The sequence below is a fragment of the Macrotis lagotis genome, chromosome 1 (genome assembly GCF_037893015.1).
Source record: "Macrotis lagotis isolate mMagLag1 chromosome 1, bilby.v1.9.chrom.fasta, whole genome shotgun sequence".
NCBI classification, from domain to species: domain Eukaryota; kingdom Metazoa; phylum Chordata; class Mammalia; order Peramelemorphia; family Peramelidae; genus Macrotis; species Macrotis lagotis.
Window position 1 is genome coordinate 720,892,368 of NC_133658.1, and position 16,502 is coordinate 720,908,869.

A 16,502-nucleotide genomic window follows, 5' to 3' on the forward strand; every position below is an offset into this window, starting at 1 on the left:
AACTAAAATTGGAGAAAGAAGAGGGAGAGAAGGAAATTGGAGGGAGAGGGGCAAAAATGGGTTTGGAGAAGGCAGGATAACCCTTAGAGCTTAAACAGGAGTTGTAAGGATTTTTCTAATAGTAAATTAGATAATTTAGGATATCAGCAGATTTTCAAACAGCACCAAGCAAAGGTAGTAAAAGAAAACTTAGCCTTACTGAGGAAACCTATTCAGATTTTTGAGACTGTCTCTAGCAAGATGTGATGGCTTATATATTGCTTCACTAAAATAGATGTGTCCTTGTTATGGTATAACTTTTATAGTTCTATTGATGCAGAGAACTAGGAATGGGGCTTCAATCTGCTAATATCTTGTTAATTGTGGAAGGCTGTTTGCTCCTGAAATGTAAACTGACCCCTGTTGATTGAATCCTGTCTCCCCTTGACCCCTGTAGTTTGTCTCCCATTTTCCCCTTCACCTAATCTTGGCCATAGATGCTGGCATGACAGGAAATGACATGTTGAACTTGGGAGTTCCATACCTTGGGACAGGAAAGACCAGTGTGTCGTTTGCCATTGGAAGATATCTGGCCCAAGGTACAAAACCACTCCCCAAGTGCCACCCCTTGTCCAACCTACTACAGAAAGGCTTTTAACAAGAAGTGCTACCCTTTCTTTCTTCTTTTGTTAACTCTAACATCCCATCCTGCTGGGTTTTTCCTTATGCTCTTTCTTAGGTCACTTGGAGCACAATGGGCCTCTCCTCTCCTCCCCTCCCCTCCCCTCCCCTCCCCCCCCACACACACACTCAAACTTGATCTGGCCCATTCTCAAAATGCTTACCTCTTTACTTTGCTATATTTGTAAGAAAATCCTGAACAGCTTTAAAATCCCAAAGGGAGCATGCAAATTCTTTCACTTTTCAATGACCTTAGATCTTCTATCTTCTGTCTATATCTCAGCAGTAACACTATACTTTAGCATATAGGAGTTGATTGCCAGACCTGAAGAGATGAAATTCAAAAAGTGGTCCAAAGAGAAGCTCAATGATGATAAGATTACTGAAGTTATCCATCACTAACAGACAGAAAGACCCACTTTAGGAAAGGGTGGGAGACAGTTTATCATAGATGTGATATTGAGTTGATGAATGAACCCCTTTGTACCTTTCCTAGAAGGGATTATTTATCCTCTTTTTTAAAAAAAAAGACATTCAGTGATGAGAAAATGCATTGTGGGATAGTGAAAAGAGAAATGTAATAGTTCTCAAAAAGACAAAAATGTAAGCCACCCTTAGCCAATGAGAAAAGTTTCCAAATCACTAATAATAGCAAAAATGCACATTAAAACAACTCTGTGATACCACTTCAAACCATTTAGTTTGAAAAATACTACAAAAAAAGGAAAATTTAAATTACTGGAAAGAAAAATGAACCAATTTTTTTAATAGAGGAGTGGTAAAGAACTCTGAGCATCCTGAAAAGTAATTTTGATTTATATTCATAAATTCACTAAATAGAACAACTCTTTGACTCAGTGATACATCTATGCTATAGAATGTTCAAAGGAAGGGAGACAGGATGACAGAACTCGGGGGGAGAGAGAGAGAGAGAGAGAGAGAGAGAGAGAGAGAGAGAGAATGTGTGTGTGTATGTCTGTATGTATGAGTGTACATTTTACAATAAAAAATCAGAACAATAAGTGATCCCATCAGTTGAGTAATAACTAAATAAATTGTAGCATATGAATAAAACAAATATTTTACAGCTATTAGAAATGGCTAAAGGGAAGGATTCAAAGAAACCTAAGAGGACTTGTATGGATTGATGCAAAATTATCAAAACCAGGAGGAAAATTTATATCAAGAGTTCCTATCCTAAGGCATATGTTCTTTACATGGTACAAGAAGGAAATATGCAGAATATTTGGTAAATAACTATATTTTCCTTTTGAAATATTCCAAAAGTGGTAGTACTAATTAAAAATGAAGATTGGAGAAAGAATAGCAAGAAGGGAGGCAGGGAGGGAATGAAAGGTGAGAGTGTCATTTGGCTTCAAAAAATTTAGAAATGATCAAGAAAGGAATGATTCCTCCTAATTAAAAGAAAGTTAATGAGTTTGTATAGAAATATTTTCATACTAAGGTATAAAAAACCAGCAAGAAAAACTAATGAAAGATCAGCTAGTTAATTTACTTGGTAATGAGAAACTACAAATTAATTTCCAATCAATGAAGTTATAACATGTTGATCAATGAAATTACAAAATGCTAAGTTATATTCCATTCTTATTAAGCATACTCACAAAACTTTAATTTCATTTTATGAAAACATCTCTGAATAAGGATTCTGTTCTCAATAAGTCCTGTTCTCAATCAAGTCAAAAGCAAAAAATAAACTAGAAACAGAATATGATATATGTATGGCACAGTGAATAAAATGGAACTGAGTTCACATTCTGGCTCAGACATTTATTAGCTTCATGATCCAGGGTAAACCATAATCACTTTCAGTCAGAGTTTCTTAACCTATGAAATAATGATAATAATAGCACATAAATCAAAGATTATTTCCAGGATCAAATGAAATAGTAATATGTATAGTTCTTCGTTAATCTTAAAGCACTATAGTAATGTTCACCATAATAAATGCTAGCTATTATTTAAGGATATCTCTCACTCACAAACACATACACACACACACAGACACAGAGAGAGAGAGAGAGAGAGAGAGAGAGAGAGAGAGACATAGACTCATGTAGACACACATAAACCTGAGAATAAAAGTTTTGGTTGACAAGAAACAAAATTAAGGGTCTCATTTATCTGACTGGCTCTGACAAACCTTTCATGAATTTATGATAATAAAATTACTGGTAATTGATTTTTTCTTGTAAATAGTATTTCATTTTTTCCAATTACATCTAAAGACGATTTTAATATTCTTTTTTTAAGTAAAATTTTGAGTTCCTCCCTCTCTAATACTTCTTTCTCCTCCCAAAGATAGTAAGCAATTTGATTAAGGTTATAGATTTGTGCATTGATTTCTTTTCTTTTGTGCATCTGCATGGCAAACTTTTATGGAGGGCATAACAAATTTGCTGAAAGTTAAGGGGACTAATGCCCAAAAAAACTTGTGAACCACTTATTTATACCATAGCTGCAACTTGTAAAGAAAGAAAACTTTTAAAGACTCAAGAAAGCTGATCAATGGAACTACTTCAGAAGACTAATAAGAAAGACATGCTTTCTCACCATTAGTAGAGAAGTAATTTCTCTATTCATGAAAGATGCATAAATTTTCAGACACAACCAATATTTTAATTTGTCTTATTTGACTACACTTATTTGTTACCAGGAGAGATTTATACTACCTATAAGGCAGGAAAAGAAAGAAATGTTAAAAAGAAGAGTAAGCAAAATATTTAAGAGATCAAAAAGAAATTAAGGGGATTAACAATCAGGGCAATGTTGGTACCATGTTAAATTTTATATGTTCTTTTAAAAAATTATGTGCAACAGAGTCACAGTGTTTATATATATATATATATATATATATATATATACATATATATATATACATATATATATATAGGAAACTTTTGAATAGAAATGGTCATATTTGTTGATATTTATAAAGAAAAAAGAATTAAAAAGGGTAACAGTAGGTAGAAAGAGAAATGGAGTTCCATTTCCATCCATATATTTGAAATTCTAAAGATTCCAAAGACCATCCATAAATTTGAAAGAAGTCTATAAAAGAATCAAACGGTTTGGAGTTGGAAAATGTTTTAAGAGAAGATGTGTCCCAGTTTCCTGCCTTCAGACAGACAGACAGACAAGGTATTATTCCCATTTTACAGATTGAATAACTGAAACCCAAAGAAAATAAATGAAGAAATAAACTTTGTTTTGAAGGGAAATAAGTCTGGGAGATGCTTGAAAGGAAATTGTTAGGGCTCTTTAATTCAACAAGTCTATATAATCAATTTTTATTGTGTCTAGTACCAATGTGCTGAAAGGTTATATCAGTGTAATGAAGTAGACACACTGAGAGTTCCTAGATCTAATGATATCACAAATCTCAACTGAAATCACACACACACACACACACACACACACACACACACACACACACACACACACACTCAACATTTTACCAGTTGTTGGCTATACAAAGACAAGTAAGATGGATCTCTTTCTTCAAGACATTTAAAGAATCAATGATTTAGAGCTAAAAGGGAGATTGGAGGTCTTCTGGTTAGTTCAGTTAAGAATAAGAATATGAGATCATTTAGCCCTTCCAGGTAATGAAACTAAGGTCCAGAAAGCAGTGACTTGTCCAAAGTCACACATAGAGAAATAATTTAAGAAGACTCTAGTCCCAAACCCAGTTCCCTCTCTATTACAGCATACTGCCTTGTAACCTAGCAATAGGGTGGAGACAAAAGAATAATGAAATCTTCATCAGGGGAAATCGAACTAAATTAAGGACCCAAGGATTATACAATTTTCAAAATAGAACCACCTTTCCTTTTACCTAAAACAGCAGTTTTAAACTTTTCTTTGTTATAGATTATCTTTGGCACAATAGTGAAACCTACAGACAACTTTGTGGAATAATTTGTTTTTAATTCATGAATGAAGGAAATATAAATTTTCAGTTAGAAGTTAGTGAAAATGTAGATAGATAGAGAGAGAGAGAGAGAGAGAGAGAGAGAGAGAAATAATGGATAGAATATTTTTACCCATACAAAGGATCCAAGTTAAGAACTGCTGTCCTGGAAGACTTCACTGTAACAGGGAACAAAGGCAATTATTTGTGACCCCAGTTGTGGTAGGAATGAAGTGCTTAGATGTTGATATGTGATCTCAGGTGAAGAATTGTGCTTCCTTGCTCTCCTTAGAAGCATATTTCAATCTTGGTGATGCGGTAGTAATGAAATCCTCATGCAAATAAAATAAAAAAACTATTTCTCCCCCTGAAGCCAGAACTTCTCACAACAAAGTAACTACCTCCCATCCTGAAAAGATTTCTTCTATAACAGAAGCTGAACCAGTGATAGAGGTCAGACACATGTGCTGAGGGATCACATTCCCATAAAGTCACCTAAGGGGAGATTTAAACTGGGAATTGAGACTCCTCAGACTACATAGAAAACCAAAATAAACAGGAGATTAAAAAACTGGGTAAGTATCTATAGAGATGAAGTCTCATATACTATCAAGTCCTTTGCTCACAAGTCACCAAAATCATTAATAATAGAATAGTATATCCTGTGTACTAATATCAAGTTCTCCTGAGATCATTTAAAACAGGAATGATATGTGAAGTGGTCTCTGAATAGAATTTTTATTGTTCCAAATCCATTATAAATGGCAATGTACTGATATATTTAAAATTTTTTTTAAATCCCTTTCCAAAATAGTGCTCACCTCAGCTCCACTCTTTACCTTATAGTTTCATTTTTTGCTTAAACTCCTTTGGGAAAAAATAGTTCCTCCAATGTCTTTTAGGTTAAACAGACCTCTCCAATTTAGACTCACTATAGCTATAGTAGTGAGAAGAATGGAAAGCCTCCAAGGAAGAGTTTCTAAGTAATCAATAATCAAATTATTAACTAGGTTAACAAATAATCAATAAATTGATGGCCAGTGGTTTTTCTTGGTAAACAGAGAAAAACCATGGAGATAAATGAATTTTTGATGTCTTTGATAGATGAAAATTGACTCCAGTAAGTGAACATTTAATGTGGGGGTAGACTTTCTATGGGGAGGTGAGCTAAAAGTCTTCATGCAGCTCAATCTCCAGCATCTGGACAAAGGAATCTATCTCTTTGCAAACTACTTTGGTTGCTTTTCTCCTTACCTAGACCATACTGAAAGGATCACAAGGACACAGACTTACTTCCTAAAAGCAAAAACTCATCTAGCCTAGATTTCTATTTGCAATAAATAAAGCATGTACCTGGAGGATTTGGGTAATCTCATCTATCAGCAATGTCCATCAGCAACTGAGTGACTATCTATAGAGACTGGGCCCTGAATGAGGGAAGAGAAAGGAAAAAAAAAAACCTTAATCCTAATTTAATAAATGGTTATTATATTAATTAAAGAAAAATGATCACTTCTCTCAGCAGCCATTTTAAAATTACAGAACTTTTTGCCTATTTTATTCTGTTCCATATATAGATGAGAACATGCTTTTCACCTCTACCTTGGCCTTGTAAGTCTGAACAAATCAGACTGAAATACATTGGCCCAAGTCTATGGGGAGTTTTAGCTTCTATCTTGCTAAAAGACAAATAAATAGCTCACAAAAGATGCTGATTTGGACTTATCCTTTAGAGCATTAAAACAAAACCTGAGAGATAAGGTTTTGTTTCATTGTTATAATTTTTGATTTGTAATGTATCCAAGGAAGGAAGATAAATTTGTATTTGCTTCCATTACACTTAAGAAACATTTATTGTGTATCTGCTGTATGAAAGGTAGCATACCATAATAGTCTCCTACCTTTTTTGTTCAAACATCCCTATGAGTTAAAATAGATAGATAGATAGACAGATAAATATAGATAGAGATACAGATATACATAGAGATAGATAGATAGAGATGATAGAGAGAGAGAGAGAAAGAGATGATAGAGATAGAGATAGAGAGAGAGAGAGAGAGAGATAGAGAGAGAGAGAGAGATAGAGATAGAGATAGAGATAGAGATAGAGATAGAGATAGAGATAGAGATAGAGATAGAGATAGAGATAGAGATAGAGATAGAGATAGAGATAGAGATAGAGATAGAGATAGATAGATACACAGGGAATCCTTCCTTCAAGGTTTTTTCTTATTTTTTCTAATTTCTAATACCTTCCCCGAAAATTATCTTATATTTATTTTGAATATATATGTGTGTGTGTGTGTGTGTGTGTGTGTGTGTGTGAACACAGTGTCTTCTCCAGTTAGACTAGGCAGCTTCCAGGAAACCAAAGTCTTTGGGCTCTAGGAGCAGCATAATTAAAGGTGGAAAGTCTGAAAGCAAAGGCTATACAGATGATTAGTTCATTGAGAGACAAGTTTGTAACATTCTATCACCAGATATCATATGTTGTTCTTGCAAAGTGTTGCTGTTGCCTTGTTGATACAAGAGAAACCAATTCAAAGACCAACAGAATTCCACAGCAACCAGATCATCATCAATAATGCTGTTTCCTATCAGGTCAAGCCATGGGATGGAATGGTTCTGGAAAAAACAAATGAAAAGGATGTTTTTGCACAACATATCCTCCTCTATAATAAACATGACTTAATGTATCATGGCATCATTAATTTGGCTGGTATGATCCTATTTGACATGGAAGGATGACTATAATTAGGATCCTCAAGAGCAAAAGCTTTCACTTTTGTAGTTGGATCAGTGTCCCATATAATTGGCCCTTTATAAATTGTTGATTTATTGTTTCCTTCTATTAGGTCATCTGGGTCCAAATGCTGCTCCATTTGCCTCTCTGGCTTTACCTAATGTTCCAGTTTGTTGTTCAGACTTCATCATTTTCCATAACTACCAATATTTGCCCAGACTTTGGAATAAGGTAGAAAGGAAAAAGAAGCACCCAAGAAGGTTGCTACTATCTCCTCTTTTACCACAGTTCTAGGTACCTGATGAAGTCATCTCTATCTATCCTTTTTGCTGACCCTAGACCCTGTGACCCCTTGACAGGCTCCTGAGTCTACTCCCTGCTGTTATTCTCAAAAATATATATATTCATCTAAGAGGATTCAGTAGTGCACAAATAAGCATATTATAAGGGAAATTTAAAGAGACAGCCTGAACAGCTTAGGGGATCTGGGGAAGCTTCTCAAAAGATGTGAAGCTGAGTAGAGGAATTTAATTAAAAGTAGAACTCTCAAAGGAAAATGAAGGTAATTCAAAACCACACATTACATTATAACTCCAGATATAAAATAGATCTGTGTAAAATGTAAGCAAATTCCCCTAAACTAGAGAATGGGTAAACAAACTTGATACATATACATGAAAACATAATATATGCATACATCATAAATATTATGGAATACTACTATAAGAAACAATATGATGACTAAGGTGAGCAGGGGAAGAGTTATATGAGCTGATACAAACTAAAGTAAGCAGAACCAGGAAAACAGTCTATACAATCACTACAATGAAGTAACTAAAAAGAATAAGAAAACAGTTGAAACTGAATGCTGTTAAATTATAATGATCAAGTTTGCCCTGAAAGAAGAGAAATGAGAAGGCATCACATGCCTGGTTTGCAAAGATGGAAGGTTATGATTATGAAACAGTAGAAAACAGTGATTTTTTTGGATATGATGGTTAAGTTTTTCCTCCTCCTTTTAATTCTTTTTTATAAAGATAACTCTGAATGGGAGAAGAAAGAAAAAAAGAAGAAAATCTTGGGAAATGTAGGTGATATAAAAACAAAATAATTTTTTAAAAGAAAAGAAATGTCTATGTAGGAGTTTTGTTTCAATTAAGGACTACTTTCTCCTCAGGTTATGATCAGTGGCATGCTGGTAAATATTAAACAATAGTTTACTGAAAGAAAAAAAATGGAAGGTTAATTTAAGTTTGGTCTACATTATTAATATTTTTCTATCTAGAAAATAAATAAATAAATCCATAACTTGTAGCCTTTGCCATTTTCTGAAGTCCAATGCGCACACTGAAAATATAACAATCAACTCTCATGAACTGCAAGATGGCTCTAACACACCCTTGAATGTACCCTATGCACACACTAAGATTGTGACAGAGGGACAGGGGTAGGAGGGAGGAAGAGAGTTAGAATATTTTACTTCATTCTGAAACAACACATACATGGTTTGGGAATGGCATTGTTGGTTATTTTGTGTTATTAGTACTCCTTCCTTCCATTGTCACATTAAAAGGCAAGGGGAAATAAGTGAGCCTTCATTCTCATCAGAAATGGCTCAGAGTGAAATAATATATATACTTAATAGGGTGAGGAAATCTGTCTTTCCCTAGAGAAAATATAAGAGAAAAATAAGAAGAAAGGGATGGGATAAAGGGGAATGGGGGTAGGGGAGGGTAAATAGGTGATAGAAGAGAGGGAAGATCGAAAGAGAGGGTACTCTGATTCAACACACTTTTGGACAGGACCAGGATGAAAGGAGAGAGAGAATAGAATAAATGAGAGTGGGGAGGAATAGAGTGGAGGTACAGCTAGTAATAGCAACTGTGGGGAAAATATTGAAGCAACTTCTCTGGTGGACTTATGATAAAGAAAGCAACTCACCCCAAATTGAAATCTGAACATAGACTGAAGTACAATTTTTTCTCTCTCTATTCAAGATGTTTCTCATCTTCTTGGCAGGGGGAGGAGGTTTATGTTAACTTGTATGTTTACTCTTATAGCATTCAATTTACATCAATGTATAGCATGGAAACAATGCAAACTATCAGATAGCCTTCTGTGGGGGGGCAGGAAGAAGGGAAATTGTAAAATTCAAAACCTAATGATAGATATATATTACTATTGTATATAATTGGAAAACAAAATGTTAAAAGGCAAAAAAAGCATACTGACTTTAAAAACCACAAATTAGCATTATCTCTATTATATTGCTGGCCCCAGGCCCTGTGATCCCTTGACAGGCTTTCTTATTTTGTTAAACATTTCTCAATTAAATTTTAATTGAGTTTGAACTATATTGGGGAGTTTGGCTGGTCACTAACGGCTTTGAGTTTGATGCCTCTGCTTTGAGATACCTTCATTCCATCTACAAACCTTTGCCTTATGCATGCTCCTTTGTATTAATAAACTTTCTGTCCAAAACTGGTTTTGTTCTTAGAAGATTCAAAGAACATATGGCATGATTAATGACTTAATGTTATGAACTTGATCAAGAATGATATAAATATTCACAATGTCTCCAAAAAGAATGAAATGAGCAGCAACAATATTAGCCAAGAAACCCTTTTCCATGATGCCATAGACCCCAGGCATAGGCAAATAAGGGGCTTCCTAGTGTCATGGTCTCAGGGAAATGAAAGTTGGCAATGACAGAGTCAGTAACTGCCGATTGAGCAACAAGGAGTTCTTGGTTCAAGCCAAGAGCTACAGAAGTTAGAATGACTGGTAGACTATGCTAAATGATGGAAGTGGTTAACAACTAGAAATAAAGAAAATCAATGCCTACACATAAGTACTCTATATATCGAATTGCTTGCCTTCTCAAGGAAGGGGAGAAAAGAGAGGAAAGGAAAGAATTTGAAGTTAGAATTTTAAAAAGTGAATGATAAAAAATTATGTTTATATATAATTGAGGAAGAAAATTCAAATTTAATATTTTTTAAAAATAAAAAAATGAACTTGGGGTTGGGGAGCGAGAGAGAGAGAGAGAGAGAGAGAGAGAGAGAGAGAGAGAGAGAGTCAATGCTAGAGCAAAGACCCAGAGACTGGCATGTGAAACAAAACTGACATTGGGACCTGAAAGAGTGTAAGACTAGTGAATTAGTGGGTATACTGCTTTATGAAGATTGTGCCTTATTCTCTATAAGGGAACAACTCAGAGGAAGGTTGGAATTATACCTTAGCTGATGGAACTGAAAGGAGACTGCCATTACTATCTTTAATGCAACAATTAATAAACCTGTTCTATATTTAAACACTTATTGTTAACCTGATATTCACAGTGAAACTGGAAATCTACTCTTGGAGAGCTGAAAATAAGCCAAATTCAGATGTTTGTTCTCACGAATTCAATAATCATTTTTCTGCAAATGACTCCCAGATCTATAAATCTAGCCCTATTCTCTCTCCTAAGTTCCAGACTCACTTCATCAATTGACTGTTGGACATTTCAAACTGGATGCCTTGTTGGCATCTCTAAAAAAGTTATCCAGAGAAAAGCTCATCATGTTTCCACCCAAACCCACTCTTCTAAATTTCTTTTTTTCCTATTAAGACTATTATAGTTACAAGAGTTCATAACCTTAGTAGCAACTTAACTTCTCATTCTTGTTCTCCTCATATATCAAGTAAGATGCCAAATTTTATTTCAAGTTGCATAGTATTTCTCTTATCATCTTCTCTCCATTACTATAGACATCAATATTCTCTGCCTCTTATCTTCTACACTGTTGCAACAGTTATTAGGTGTTCCTGCCTCCCAACAGGGGCAGCTAAGTGATATAGTGGATAGAGCACTGGCCTTGGATTCAGGAAGACAGGTGTTGCAATCCAGCCTCAGACACTTGACTCTAACTACCTGTGTGACCTTGAGCAAGTCACTTAACCCTGATTGCCTCATTTCTAGAGCCATCTCCAGTCATCCTGATTCATATCTGACCACTGGATCCAGATGACCCTGGAGGACAAAGTAAGGCTGGTAACTTAGCACAGCATTCCCCACACTCAAATCCAATTCATGTATTTGTTATGGCATCACTTCCCTGTCATCATGGTCTTCTTCGAAAATGAAGGACAAATATCATTCCCCACAGCAACCAAACACAGGTCTGACCATATCACTCCTCTAGTCAGTAAACTTCAATAGCTCCCTATTATTTGTCATAAACTTATTTTTCCTAACTACATGCAAAAATAGTTTTCAAAATCCATTTTTTTAAGATTTTGAGCTCCACATGTTTCTCCCTCTCTCACCTATCCTCTCCCCATGACAGCAAGCAATCCATGCCTACACATAAGTACTCTATCTATAACATCAAAAAACAGCTATCCCAAAAGTCTTGGTGTAGTTTTAAGCTACACTAAGACTTAAAGACTTTGGGAACATGTTGTATAAATTCCTCTGTTTGTCTTTTAGATACCTTCTTAATTTGAATCTCATCTATTTGAAAGTTTACAATACCCAGTCTTTTCAAGAAATCAAAACTTAAGAATTTAGGAAGCAAAAATAAAAACAAAAAATATCCAAAGAACCCAAAATTAAACAAAACCTGATCAATCATAAGAAATGTCAAAATACATGCACTAAATCTCATGCTTTAGGAAATGCTATAGTCACTCCCTCACTCAGGGCTTATTTAACCTTTATTTTACTTACAATTCAAAGGACCTATATTATCTCACTATCAATTCTTTCCTCCAATGTATTAAAAACTGTAAGCTAGCAGATGAAGGTCTGTGTTAGAGGAAGATATAATGAGATCACTGAGAAGTGGTAACCAGCAGCTTAATAAAAATGGAAACTATTAAGAAAATAAACTAAGTATATTTCCAAACATAATTAGGGAAAAAGGAAAGGACCTATATATATTTTAAAATGTATATTGAGGTGGCAAAGAACTGGAAACTGTAGGTATGCCCATCAATTGGGTAATAGCTGAACAAGTTGTGGCATATGATTGTGATAGAATACTGCTGTGCTATATGAAATGATGAGTATAACGATTTTAGAAAAACATGGAAGGACTTCCATGAAATAATGGAGGGTTAAATGAATAGAACCAAGAGGACATTGTAAGTACTAACAGTACTATTGTTTAAAAATGACTTTGAGGGTAAAAAACATCATTCATAAAAAATGTTCATTGCAGCTCTGTTTGTAGTGGCAAAGAATTGGAAATCAAGGGGATGTCCATCAATTGAGGAATGGCTAAACAATGCATGTTTTGCATATTATGGAACACTACTGTTTTATTAGAAATCAGGAGGGATGGAATTTCAGAGAAATTTGGAAAAACTTTCATGAATTGATGCTGAGTGAGATGAGCAGAACCAGAACATTATACACCTTAACAACAACGTGTGGTGATGATCAAACTTGATGGACATGTTCAATCCATCTGTGAAATAATCAGGGATAATTTTAGGAAATCTGTGACAGAGAATACCATCTGAATCCACAGAAAGAACTGTGGAGTTTAAACAAAGACTAAAGATTATTACCTTCAATTTTTAAAAAAGTTGTCTTACATACTACATAATTTTGCTATCTCTAATATTTTATTTCTTCCTCAAGGATATGCTTTTTTTCTTTCCACACATTCACTTTTGATTAATGCATAGCATGGAAACAATGTAAAGGTTATCAGATTGCCTTCTGTTGGAGGGAGGTGAAAGGGAAGGGGGGAAATTGTAAAATTCAAAACAGTACAAAAAATGATAAGTGGAAACTACTATTGTATATAATTGGAAAACTATATATATATATATAATATATATATATAAATGATAGAAACTACTATTATAAATAATTAGAAAACAAATGAAATATTTATATAATAAAAAAGAATGACTTTGGGCAAATAAGTTATTTTGAATATTATAAATACCACCAATTACCTATAAAGGACATGAAGAAAGATGTTGTCTGCACCCAGAGAAAGAACTGATAATAGCACTATGAATAGAATAAATTAACATGCATACAAGAAAACATACATACATACACATTCATATCTATGTCTGTCTAGAAGTGGCCATCTCTAAGGTGGGGAGGGGAGGGAAGAAAAAAAAGAAATGTTTAAGATAATTTTGCTGTATATTTGAGAGGAATAGAAGTAGATTTGCATAGTAGATTTGCAGTTTCATTAGCAATCATCTTTCTTATTGCACTATGTTGTGGAAATACTTGTTTTATTCTATAACTTAAAATAAAATAAAAATCATTTAAGAGCTAAAAAAAAATTTTGGTCTATGACAATTTAGTATAGCATCAATAGCCCCCTAATTGTTTGTTAATGTAAATAAGTAAAAAAGAAAGGACCAAGACTTGAGGAAAGACTGCACTGAATGCAGTCTATAAACTATTTTTTTACACAATATTCAATCAAATATTGGAAGGAGATGGAGGCAGGGACACAGTATATGGATGGCTTTTTTTTAATCTTGTTATTAAATCAATCATAAATTGCTTGGTTTATATATTCCTGTTTAAAACCAGGACTTTTAGAATTTAAGAGGGAAGTACAGATTGCATTTGGGACTAGGAAATGAGGAGTAATCAAGTATCATTATCTTCCTAGTAGGCATCAAGCAGCACTGAGAAGCTACAGTGGCCCAGGTGGGAAGGTAAATTTCTATTGGCTACATGAAAATGAACACTAACCATCCATTCTAGGAGTTTAAATATTTTACCAGAGGACCAGGCACCCCCAACCTTTTCATCTCTACCATAGAAGAACTCAAGAGAGTAATATCTTTAACTTCCTGTCAGAAGATTGAATACTGTGAAAATTTGAGGTAGAATATTGAGTATAGGTATTAATGTTCACAGAAAAGAAATTCTCTTCATTGTTTTCTTTGCAAAGGGAACTTACTTGGTAAGTGTTTAGATAGAGATGAATGGATAAATAGATGATAGATAGATAGATAGATAGATAGATAGATAGATAGATAGATGTATTGAGCATGTATTTGATAAAGTCTGGGGATAAAAATATAATCAAGATAGTTCTTGCCCTCAACAAGAGCTTGCATTCTAACATGGGAAAGAAAATACATAAAGAAGAAATGGAAAAAGGAGAGAGTGTTGTAGAGGGCCAGCCCCTGGGGAGTGATATTCATATATCTTTGGTGACTTTTTCCATCACAGATATGTATGGATTTTTGCTCATTGTATGGATCCATTGGCTCACCAGAGAACCCTGACCTGGGATAATCAGGGGCTCTGAAGGTGGTTGCAAAAGTTTTTTCTGATAAAAAAGTATGAAGATTTCTAAGAACAAATATTGTAAATTTACCCAGGAAATTGTGAAACTGGGCCTCCTTTAACCAGTCATTCCTGAGATAATTTTTTGCTATAAAAAGTCTGAGTTTCCAAAAATAAAGCTTGGTAGATTTTCATTTCCTAACCTTGCATGTTTGGATATGTTTTTCTACCTGACCTGACTCTCGGAAGTTCATGTCCAGACCCACACCAAAGCTATTGTGGGCGATAAAGTGTGAAGATGACCAGGAGGTAGCACTAAATCCTAGATCTAGGCAAGATTAAGTAAAGGCTCACATATGGGAGAGCCCCATTGTTAGATGATATTCCTTGAGTTAAAGACCCGAAATCCTTAGACAGGAATTCATTGAATCTGGAGAGAGACACTTATTTGGTAACACAAGAATACACATTCCTTGGTATTGGAAGAGAGAGCTTGGTGGGGGGGAGGGTGGGGGGGGTGGATGGAAAAGTACTAATAGAAGAAGCTAGGAAGAGTGAGGAGTTGGTGTATCCTCACTGTTAGTTCCAGTCTGGAGTTTTCAACTGTTCAATGGAAGGATCCAGCAGAGAGAAACTCTAATACCTAGATTTTATAACATTAAAGTCTTCTTTACATGTATATTTCCATGCCATCTCAGTATAATGGTGACAAGATCTATATATTCCTTTAGGAGATAATACATAACAATTGATTGCCTTTTTAGTGGACATTACTCTATCAGAGCACATAGAAATGACTGTATAAGGCAAGATTTCCTGAGATACTTACAAGATAGTTATACCATCTATACTATAGGGAGCACTTATGCCCTTCCTACAGTTTCAAAGTCTTAAATAATATATTTAAAACTGGAAGGATTCTCAGAAGTCATCTAGTTCAACTCCTTCATTTTATGAGAATGAGAAAACTATGGTTCAAGAAGATTGTCACTTAACCAAGACCAAATAGGAACTAAATGCCAGAGACAGGATTCAAACATGGAACCTCTAAAGTGTGCTTGCTGGCATGAACCAGTCAAGTCACTCAAGTCATTGCCAGACTAATATCCCTAGGTAATAGACCCCTATCTCTTGAACCCCTTCCTCCCTCCTATTGGAGAGCTCCCCATCAGATCCTCCTCTATATAAAGAGTAGTAACGAGGGAATTTACATATCACTTTCCACTTGGCTGCTTTCCTAAACTTCATGATCTCCAAAATTTATCATTCTGAAAGTTGAAATCAACTCTGATTTCTGAAATCAACTCACTTCTTCAAGATCCTTTCCCTACCCAGCTACAGGACTTCATCATGCCCTCCTCCAAATGCAGTGTAACCCCCATCTTCCCTGCCCATTCTTTCTGGAGTTGTTTCCTGATAGAGAAGAGAAACTCAGAGTATGGACTAAAACATAATTTTCTATGAAAAATTGTGTTTTGCTTGATAACATATGTATACAACAAAGGTTTTTTTTTTCATTGTTTTCTCAATGAGGCAGGGAGGGGGAAAGTGGGAGACAGCAGATAGGAGGGAGGATAGGCAAATCTTTGTTTGAAAAATCAAATAAAATGTATTTTTTAAAAAAACAAAATGGAAACAATACCTAATTTTTTTAAATAAACACATTTTTCTCATGCCAGAAAAATGATTCAGTTATTTGAGATAGATAGACCAATTCAAATATTTAAGACATAGAATATAGCTGCTCCCCAAGCTCAGGGTAGTTCACCAAACATTTAAATGTCAATAATGTGCAAGGAATTGTTTTAAGTCCTGGGAATAAAAGTCAAAAATAGAAATATTTTGAAAATTCTTACCGTCAAAGTATTGCCTCAAAATAGAAAATAAAAGCAATTCTTGCC